Source organism: Mobula birostris, chromosome 26, assembly GCF_030028105.1.
Source record: "Mobula birostris isolate sMobBir1 chromosome 26, sMobBir1.hap1, whole genome shotgun sequence".
NCBI classification, from domain to species: Eukaryota; Metazoa; Chordata; class Chondrichthyes; order Myliobatiformes; family Myliobatidae; genus Mobula; species Mobula birostris.
In genome coordinates this window covers 45,626,860-45,638,606 of record NC_092395.1, presented here as the reverse complement: position 1 = coordinate 45,638,606, position 11,747 = coordinate 45,626,860, and positions in this window count along the sequence as shown.

Sequence of the window (11,747 nt, the reverse complement as noted above, 5' to 3'; positions counted from 1 at the left end):
CAAGTTCTGCCGCCTTCATCAGGGATGGCAAGCCGAAGAGTTTGTTCAGGTAAAACGTGCTTTAATTCATCTAGCTAGACCAAGATCTAGGAAATTCCCCACAGCACCAGAGTCAATGAGGCTGTAAGGGCTTATTGATGCCCTCCTACCTCCCCAACCCCCAATCCTTCAAGACATTAGCGAAGGTAACACCACACCGGAATTTATCGAACCAGGAGTGAGACAAAGGGCTGTCAGGTCTTACCCTCAGTGGACAGCCATGGGAGTCTCCCAACAACTAGCGACAATAAATCCAAAAATATCCAGCCTTACCACAGCACTTCTCTCCATCTCTCCCGCTCATTTAGAGTCTGGTTCTGCCCACTTGCATTGGATCCTGAGGAGGAGTTGGCGGAGGTCTGGGTCAAGTCCTTCAACGTGGGGGCCAAGACAATGTAGAACGTGAAGGAAAGTCCTTTGGGAAAATACACGTCTTCCTCATCTCTTCTTGGATAGTTGGTTGGTTATTAATCCGGATTGCCAGTCTAGCCTATGAGACTCCAAATCCTCGCCGAGGCCTCTGGCCACTAAAATATCCTTTAGAATCATTATTAAAACACTGATGAAATACCGCTGTGGTGATATGACGTGTCACGTGTAAGGACGTGATTGCACAGAGTTCGGAGCATGCGCAGAACTGACACAATGATTTAGAAGCTTGTATGTTAAAACGTGGTGGCTATTTGCTGTTAAATAAAACTTCTAGTTATGTTCTTCCAGAATATGTTTCTTTGTGAGTAACCCACTGTAAGTATAAAGAACACAACAATGGCGGTTATTGCCCCCATGTTCCAACTGCTCCCGGCAGCCAGGGCGCGGAATTCCATAGATTGGGCGCACTGACGTAAATGGAGGAGGCCATTGACTGCCTTCCGACCACCAGCGATTGAACACCCTCCTGACTGTCCGGGGGAAGAGGTCAACATCGAAGCAGGTGGGCGGATCCTTCTCCCGTAGTATCGTTGCACAAAAAGGGGACTCGATCCGAAAGGAGAGCTAACGTGTGCTACCTTACTGTGATCCGAGGGGAACGGGGAAGACTAACTAAACTGTTGAGGAACATTGTATCAATCCCCCCACGGCAATTCTTGAGGTTACTATCAAACCGCTCAGGTTTAATGATCCTTCATGGGAGTTAAGGGAATACGTGGCAGGGTGCACAGGCAAGTGCTCGCAACTACAGCCAATCTCAGGTGGACGTAAGTTTCACCAAACAGATTGAGAATTTCTGCAGCGAGATGAGTATCTACTGGAGCATATATTCATGTCTCCCAGCAGCAGCTTCCCCCTGACAGGCCAATACTGTACGCAATTAACCCAATGGTGCTAGCATCTCCTGGAGTAGCTCATGCCGTCCAAATGCCCCTACTTGGCAGGTCACCACAGTACGTAACTGATCCGCTGGTTCTATGATGGCTCAATCTTGCAGTAACGATGAACTCAGGTTAGTATACCCAGGCACGGAGTAACTAGCAGCTTGAGCATAAAACACTGATGAGAGTTTATTGCCAGAAGAATCAACAAAAGTACACACATCACTATGGAAAGGTGAATTTAAGACTGAGCAACAAGTGCTCAGCACGCGTAATTTAAATAGTACAGAGTCACACGAGGAAGCTGCAGTTACTAACTACATGACAAACTTAAGGGAACAATTACCAAACACGGGAAAATCTGCAGATGCTAGAAATACAAGCAACACACAGAAAAAGCTGAAAGATCTCAGCAGACCAGGAAGTTCAAAAAAGTTCAATGTACCTTTTTTATTAAAGTACATATTGTATATGTCACAATATACAGCCCTAAGATTCATTTACTTGCTGGCATCCACAGTAAACACAAAGAAACCCAATAGTCTTTGAAAGACCACGTGCAAGACGGATAAACAACAAATGTGCAAACGATGACAAACTGTGCATATACAAAAAATAAAATGAAAAAAAATTATTAATAAATATTGTGAACATGTAGTTCACCTGATTATTGGAATTGGATGATTATTGTCAATGCACCAAGATGCAGTGAAAACCTCTTGTTTTTATGAAACACAATTTAGATCACACAGGCATTAGGACCACATCAGCTAGGACTAGAAGCTCCCTTCGGTTGCTGAACCTTTGATGGTTTGAAGGGAGAAGCCCTGGAAAGATGCGTTTTCATTCACTGGTGATGTTTCAGAGCAAGCTGAGTTTGTCACTTCGACCGTAAGATATAGGAACAGAATTAGGCCATTTTACCCATCGAGTCTGCTCTGCCATTTTAACTTTCCTCTCAACTCCAATCTCCTGCCTTCTCTCTGTATCTCTTCATGCCCTGACCAGTCAATAATCCATCAGCCTCTGCCTTAAATATACATAAAGACTTGGCCTCTACCACTACCTGTGCTAAAGAATTCCAGAGATTCACCACTCTCTGGCTAAAGAAGTTCCTCATCTTCTCTGTTGTAAAAGGGATGGGTCTCTATTATAGGGCTGTGTCTTCTGGTCTGAGACTCTCCCACTATAGGAAACATTTTCTCCACATCCGTCCTATCATGGCCTTTCCACCGTTTGATAGGTTTCAATGAGGTGTCCCCTCCTTCTGAATTCCAGTGAATTCAGGCCCAGAGCCATCAAACACTCATCATATGACAAGCCATTCAATCCTGGAATCCTTTTTGTGAACCTCCTTCGAACCCTCTCCGGTTTCAGCACATCCTTTATAAGATAAGAAGCCCAAAACTGCTCACGATACTTAAGTGAGGCCTGATCAATGCTTTGTAAAGTCCAAACATTACATCTTTGCTTTTATATTCTAGTCCTCTTGAAAAAAATGCCAACATTCATAGAAATCTACAGCACATTACAGGCCCTTCGGCCCACAATGTTGTGCCGACCATGTCACCTACTCTAGAGATTGCCTAGAATTTCCCTAACGCATAGCCCTCTATTTTTCTAAACTCCATGTACCTAAGAGGCTTTTAAAAGTCCCTATTGTATCCGCCTTTACCACTGTCACTAGCAGTGCATTCCACATACCCACCACTCTCTGTGTGGGAAAAACTTACGTCTGACATCCCCCTTGTACTTACTTCCAAGCACCTTAAAACTATGCCCCCTTGTGTTAACCATTTCAGCCCTGGGAAAGGGCCTCTGGGTATCCAGACGGTCAATACCTCTCATCATCTTATACACCTCTATCAGGTCACCTCTCATCCTCCATTGCTCCAAGGGGAAAAGGCTGAGTTCACTCAACCTATTCTCATAAGGCATGCTCTCCAGTCCAGCCAACATCCTTGTAAATCTCCTCTGCACACTCTATAGTTTCCACATCTTTCCTGTAGTGAGGTGACCAGAACTGAACACAGTACTCCAAGCGGGCTCTAACTAAGGTCTTATATAGCTGTAACATTACCTCACAGCTTTTGAACTCAATCAGTTGATAAAGGACATCACACCATATGCCTTCTTAACAACACTGTCAACCTATGCAGCAGCTTTGAGTGTCCTATGGACACAGGCCACAAGATCTCTCTGATCATCCATACTGCCAAGAGTCTTACCATTAATACTATATTCTGTCTTCAAATTTGACCTACTGAAATGAACCACTTCACACTTATCTGGGTTGAAATCCATCTGCCACTTTTCAGCCCAGTTCTGCATCCTATTGATGCCCCATTGTAACCTCTAGACTCTCCACGGCACCCCCAACTTTTGTGACATCGGCAAACTTACTAACCCACCCTTCTACTTACTTATCCAGGACATTTATAAAAATCACAAAGAGGAGGGGTCCCAGAACAGATCCCTGCAGAACACCACTAGTCACTGACCTCCATGCAGAACACGAACCACTATTTGCTCTTACTATCTCTTTTTTCAGTTAGTCCTGACGAAGGGTCCTGGCCCGAAACGTCGACTGTACCCCTTCCTATAGATGCTGCCTGGCCTGCTGCATTCCACCAGCATTTTGTGTGTGTTGCTTGAATTTCCAGCATCTGCAGATTTCTTTGTGTCAGGTTCCACAAAGCAAGGTCTCCTTGGATCTGTCATAGTGTGGGGCGCTGAGAGTGGACCCAAATGCAAGATGCAGACACTGAAGAACAAGGAACAGGACTAGGACTAGAGTTAAGCAAGAGAAGTGGGGAAGAAAGGATGCTGGACACGACAAAGGCCCTGAACGAGACAAGGATTCAGGGCCTGGGCTAGGACTTGACTAGGAGAGTGGAACCAGGACAAGGAACTGGGAACTAGGAGCCTGGGCTTGGACTCCAAGACAGAGACTGGACAAGGACCCAGAACCTGGGTCTTGACTTGGGCTTGGACTCCGGAACTAGGTGAGGACAAGACGTGGCTACAGGGCGAGGAGGGGCAACAGGACTGGATGTGAGACTCCTGGACAGGACAAGGGAACCCCAGCACTGGGATGGACAAGGTACTCCTGGGCTGGGCGAGACACATAGACAAGACGAGAACACAAAACCATAGCTTGGACAGGACAAGGTTCTTGGATTGTGGCTAGGACTGGATGAGACCCCGAAGCCTTGACTTGGTCGAGGGAGAGACAGGAATGCAGCGCCTTTGTCAAGGGAGAGATAGGAACATGGGACACAGAGCCAGGACCCCTCCTTGGGTACAGGACATAGGGCCGGGACTCATTACACAGAACGCAGAATATGACAAGACAGTTTCCCAACACAAGGTAGCGGCAGACGGCCGGACCTACCTAGCGAAGGCGTGGATACAGACAGTTCCCAACACTAGGTAGCAGCAAACGGTCGGACCTACCTAGCGAAGGTGTGGATACAGACAGTCCTCAACACTAGGTAGCGGCAAACGGCTGGACCTACCTAGTGAAGGCGTGGACACAGAGACAGTTCAAAACAACGATAGACGGTTCCTTATCTTGCTCCGGCGATTGAACTAGACAGAGTTGCAGGCGAGGGTTACAGATGAGGCAGGGCTTCAAACGAGGGAAGGCTTCAGACAAGGCAAGGCGAGACAAGGCTCCAGGCGAGGCAAGGCAATGCAAGGCACCAGGCGAGGCAAAGCGAGGCTTCAAGCGAGGCGAGACGAGGCGAGGCGAGGCTTCAAGCGAGGCGAGATGAGGCGAGGCTTCAGGTGAGGCAAGGCTTCAGACACAGGTTGCAGGGGTATGGAAAGACTTCAGGAGGAAGGAGCAGAGAAGGGATTCAGACAGGGCGTTAGGACAGGAACAATCCAGCAGCCAAGCGCTGGTCTCCAGAGGTATTTATGTGTTTGCCCAAACAAGAATCATGTGCCTCTATTAGAGCACCCAACAGAAATGGGGAAAACAGGAAAACCTGGAATATGGATTGATGGACCAGACCATGAACCAGAATGTGGACTTCACAGACCGGACCATGACAGGATCCCATGTCCCATTACCTTCTGAATGAGCCTTGCATGGGGAACCTTATCAAATGCCTTACTGAAATCCATATACACTACATCCACTGCTTTCTCTTCATCAATGAGTTTTGTTACCTCCTCAAAGAATTCAGTTAGGCTTGTAAGGCACAATCTACCCTTGACAAAGCCATGCTGATGTCCCTATTCAGATTATGTCTCTCCAAATGTTCATAAATCCTGCCTCTCAGGATCTTCTCCAACAACCACCACTCGCCCACTACTGAAGTAAGGCTCACTGGTCTATAATTTCCTGGGCTATCTCTACTCCCTCTCTTGAACAATGGAACAACATTTGCAAACCTTCTTTTTCTTTTTCTATCTTTTTATTAGCTTCACAAAATATAAACATGACATAGTAGTAACACAAAGTTATTGGGAATACATTGTTATAATTAACATGAGTAGTCATAGAACTAAAAAATTGATTGACAAAACTCCCAATCATAAAGGATATCAATGAATAATAGAGCAAAGAGAAATAACTAGACAAAAATCATGAAAAAGGAAAAAAAAACCCTCCCCCCCAAAAAAAACTAATCTAAACAGAATTAATCAACTAAACTGAAAAAAAAAAAGACCTGGGCTGTTTTAACATCATAAAAAATCGGAGAAATGAAAAACCTTAGTGTTGGCAGCTCCGTTCCTCTCAACCAATATTACAGAGAAGTAAAATAAGTTCGGAAATGGTCAAATTACATCATACGAAAATGCTGAATAAGTGGCCTCCAAGTCTTTTCAAATTTAATGGAAGGATCATAAACCACACTTCTAACTTTTTCCAAATTTAAACGCAACAGAGTTTGTAAGAACCAGTGAAATATAGTAGGGGGGGTTAATCTCTTTCCAATTCAGCAAAATGGATCTTCTAGCCATTAAAGTAAGAAATGCAATCATCCAACAAGCTGAAGAGCTTAAATGATTTAATTCTATCATTGGTAGCCTAAAGATAGCGGTAAGGTTGTAAGTCTATATTCAAAACCGTTGAAATAATATCAAAAATGTCTTCGCAATATTTTTTCAACAAAGGACATGACCAAAACATGTGAGTTAAAGAAGATGTCTCGGAATGACATCTATCACATATAGGATTTATATAAGAGTAATAACGAGATAATTTATCTTTGGACATATGAGCCCTGAGCGCTACTTTAAACTGTATCAATGTACGCTTAGCACATATAGAGGATGAATTAACTAGTTGAAGAATTTTTTCCCATTTTTCAATCAGTATAATAATCTTAAGTTCTCTTTCCCAATCAGTTTTAATTTTATTAGATACATCAGGACATAAATTCATAATTATATTATAAATAATTGCTACAACACTTTCTGAGAAAGGTTCAAATCTAAAATTTTTTCCAAAATATTCAAGCTTCCAATTCTCTGGTACTTCTCCTGTCCCTATTGATGATGCAAAGATCATCACCAGAGGCTCAGAAATCTCCTCCCTTGCTTCCCACAGTAGTCTGGTCCCAGTGACTTACCTACCTTAATACCTCTCGACAGCTCCAGACTCCTTCTTAATGTCTATACACTCAAGCATTTCAGCTTACTGGAAGTCATCCCCACAAATGCCAAGGTCCCTTTCCCTGGTGAATACTGAAGCAAAGTATTCATTAAGTACCTCTGTTACCTCCTCTGGTTCTATGTACACGTTTCCACTATCACACTTGATTGGTCCTATTCTCACACGGCTCATCCCCTTGCTCTTCACATACTTGTAGAATCCTTGGGGTTTTCCTTAATCCTGCTCGCCAAGGCCTTCTCATGGCACCTTCTAGCTCTTCAAATTTCATTCTTGAGCTCCTTCCTGGCACCCTTGTAATTTTCTAGAGCTCTAACAGTACCTAGATTTTTGAATATTTCATAAGCTTTTTTTTTCTTCTTAACTAGATTTTCTACATCCTTTGTACACCATGGTTCTTTTACCCTATCATCCTTTCCCTGCCTCAGTGGAACATACCCATGCAGAACTTCATGCAAATGTTCCATGAAAATTTCTGCCTGGCATTTCCCTGAGAACATCTGCTCCCAATTTATGTTCCCAAGTTCCTGTTTAATTGCATCATTTTTCTCCAACCCTAATTAAATGTTTTCCCAATTTTTCTGCTCCTATCTCTCTGTCTCTTTCTCCAGATTTATGGTAAAGGAGAGAATTGTGATCACTATCTCCAAAATGCTCTCCCACCAAGAGATCTAACACTTGACCAGGTTCATTTCCCAATACCAGATCAAGTACAGCCCCTCCTCTAGTTGGCTTATCTACATATTGCATCAGGAAACCTTCCTGAATACACTTAACAAACTCCACCCCATCTAAACCCCTTGCTCTACGAAGATGCCAGTCAATACTAGGAAGGTTAAAATCAGCCATCACAACAACTCTATATTATTGAACCGTTCCAGAATCTGCTTCCCTATCTGCTCCTCGATGTCTCTGTTACTATTGAGGGGAGTCCATAAAAAACACCCAGTAGAGTTATTGGCTCCTTCCTGTTTCTGACTTACACCTACAATGACTCAGTAGACTTCCTCCTTTTCTGCAGCCGTGATACTATCCTTGATTAGCAATGTCACTCCCCCACCTCTTTTGCCTCCCTCCCTGTCTTTTTTGAAACATCTAACGCCCAGCATATTCAGTAGCCATCCTTGCCCTGAGGCATCCAAGTCTCTGTAATGGCCACAACGTCATAGTTCTACGTATTGATCCACGCTCTAAGTTCATCTGTCTTGTTTATGATACTCCTTGAGTTAAAATAGACACATCTCAAACCATCTGGCTGAGCGCAACTTTGCTCTATCATCTGCTTATCCTTCCTCACAAATTCCCTTCAAGCTGTCTCTACTTGTGTGCCAACTGCCCCATCTTCTGCCTCTTTCACTTCGGTTCCCACCTGTTTTCAAATCTAGTTCAAACCCTCCAGTTCAGGTGCAAACCATCCCTCTTGTACAGGTCACTCCTTCCCCAGAAAAAGTTCCGATGATCCAAGGACTTGAAACCCTGGCCCCTGCACCATCTCCTCAACCAGTCATTCATCTGAGCTATCTTCCAGTTCTGATCTTCCCCAGCTCATGGCACCGGGAGTAATCCAGAGATTACCACCGTGGAGGTCCTGCTCTTTAGCCTCCTTCCTAACTCCCTAAACTTACTGTGCAGGACCTCTACCCCTCTCCAGCCTATGTCATTGGTACCAACATGTACCATGACCTCTGGCTGCTCACTCTCCCCTTCAAGAATATTCTGCAACAGCTCAGAGACATCCTGGACCCTAGCACCTGGGAGGCAACTCACTATCTTGGCGTCTCTTTTGATACCGCACAATCTCTTATCTGCCCACCTAACGACTGAGCTCCCTTTAAATATTGCTCTGTCAGACTTCACCTTACCCTTCCGAGGCTCAGAGGTGACCACAGTGCTATTGGCCTGGCTGCTGCTGGCTTGCCCAAACCTGTTGCTGAGGGGAATGGCCACAGGGGGACCCTGCACTGACTTCTTTCTCCCTTTATCTCTCCTGGTGTTCACCTATCTACTCCCCGAATTCTGCACTCTGGCTGTAACCACCTGCTCAAAAGTCACATCTACCAATTTCTCTGCCTCCTGGATGATTCCAATTTCATCCAACTTCAGCTTCAGCTCCTTAATGCAGTCTTCCATGAGCCGGAGTTGGTTGCACTTCCTGTAGGTATAGTCATCAGGGGGACTATCAGATTCCATGAATTTCCACATCCTACAGGAGGAGCATTCCACTGCCATATCTGCTATCCTGCCTGCACTGTACAATGGGCAACCAACACCAAATCTTCTAATCTGTTTTGTTGGCCTCAGCCTCTTCAAAGCCTCTTGAGTCAAAGCCTGACACTCCCACTCTCACCGTTGGCCTACTCCCAACAATGGCCGCCCCGCTTGACCCTTTTGTACTTTTATTTACTTCAGAGTGCTCTGCTCCTGATGATGATTGGGCCTCCGGAATGCAGTTGCTTCCCTCACCACAGACTCAACTTGCAATTAGCCTTTAGGGAATCCTGCACAAGGTCTTTCAAGTCTCTTTGCAGCTCAGCTCTTGTATTTTCTCTTTCATTTCTTCTACTGAAGTTTATGACCATACATTTTCTGATGCTATATTCCATCTGCCATTTCTTTGCCCATTCACCTAATCTTTCTAAGTCTTTCTGTAGTCTCTCCACTTCTTCAACACGACCTGCCTCTCCACCTATCTTCATATCATCTGCAAACTTTGCAACAAAGCCATTAATTCCAGTATCCAAATCATTGACATATAATGTAAAAAGAATTGGTCCCAATGCAGGTCCCTGTGGAACACCACTACTCTAGCAGCCAGCTAGAAAAGGCTCTCTTTATTCCCACTCGTTGCTTCCTGCCAGTCAACCACTGTTTTGTCCATGCTAGTATCTTTCCTGTAATACTAAAGGCTCTTAAATTGTTGAGCAGCCTCATGTGTAGCACCTTGTCAAAGGCCTTGTGAAAATCCAAGTGCACAAAATCAACTGATACTCCTTTGTTTATCCTGCTTGTTATTTCTTCAAAGAATTCCAACAGATTTGTCAGGCAAGATTTTCCCTTGAGGAAACTACGGCTTATTTTATCATATGCATCCAAGTACCCTCAAACCTTATCCTTATTAATTGACTCCAATATCTTCCCAAACACTGAGGTCAGACTAACTGGCCTATAGTTTCCTTTCTCCTCTCTCTCTTCTTGAAGAGTGGAGTGACGTTTGGATTTTTTCTGTCTCTGGAACCATGTAGAACCAATTGATTCTTTAAAGATAATTACTAAAGCCTCCACAATCTCTTCAGGAACCTCTTTCAGAACCCTGGCGCATATACTATCTGGTCCCGGTGACTTATCTACCATCAGACCTATCATTTTCCCAAGCACCTTCTCTCTAGTAGTGATAACTTCACACACCTCATATCCCCTGACACCTGGAACTTCACCATACTACTAGTGTCTTCCTGCGTGAAGATTGATGCAAAATACCTGTTCAGTTCATCTGCTTTTTCATTGTCTTCCATTTCTACTTTTCCAGTATAGTTTTCCAGCAGTCCAATATCTATTCTTGCCTCTTTTTTTACACTTTGTGTATCTGGAGAAGCTTCTGGTATCCTCTTCAATATCACTGGCTAGCTGAATTTCATATTCCATCTTTACATTCTTAATGACTTTTTAGTTGCCTTCTGTTGGTGTTTTAAAAGCTTGCCAATCCTCTAACTTCCCACTAATTTTTGCTCTATTATATGCCCTCGCTTTGCCTTTTATGTTGGCTTTGACTTCTCCTGTTAGCCACAGTTGTATCTTCTTTCCTTCAGAATATTTTTCCTCTTGTATATAACCTGTGCCTTTTGAATTACTTCAAGAAATTTCAGACATTGCTGCAATGCTGTTATCCCTGCTAGTGTTCTTTTCTAGTCAATTTTGGTCAACTCCTCTCTCATGCCTCTGTAATTCCCTTTACTCCACTGTAATACTGATACATCTGACTTTAGTTTCTCCTCAAATTTCAGGGTGAATTCAATCATATTATGATCACTTACTCCAAAGGGTTCTTTTACTTTAAGCTCGCTAGACAATTCTGATTCTTTGCACATCTCCCAATCCAGAATAGCTGATCCTCTAGTGGGATCAATAGGCTGCTCTAAAAAGCAATCTCATAAGCACTCTAGAAATTCTCCCTCCTATAATCTAGCACCAATCCGATTTTCCCAATCTACCTGCATATTGAAATCACCCATGACTATTGCATAGTCACCCATGACTATTGCACTGCTGTTTTGCATTTTCTATCTCCTGTTGTAATTTGTAGGCCTTGCTACTGTTTTGGGGTCTATATATAATTCCCATCAGGGTTTTTTTTACCGTTGCAGTTCCCTAGCTCTAGCGACAATGGATCAACACCTTCCGACCCTATATCACCTAATGATTTGTTTTCATTTTTTACCAACAGGGCAATGCTATCTTTCAGCCATGATTCAGTGATGCCTACAGCACCCTACCTGCAAATCTGCAATTGTGCTGCAAGTTTATCTACCTTGTCCTGTATACTGCATTCTTTCAAATATAACACCTTGATTTTGGCAGCCTTTTAAGTTGCAACTCATCCTGTTGACTGCAATTTTGCCCTGTGGACAATCTCTCCTCACTACACATTGCCTCTGTTTGTAAACCAGCTACCTTATCTTCAGCACTATTATCCACCTTTCCTATCATTCTCCTTGCACTGAAATAGATGCAGTTCAGGATACCAGTAGCACCATGCTCAACCTTCTGATTCC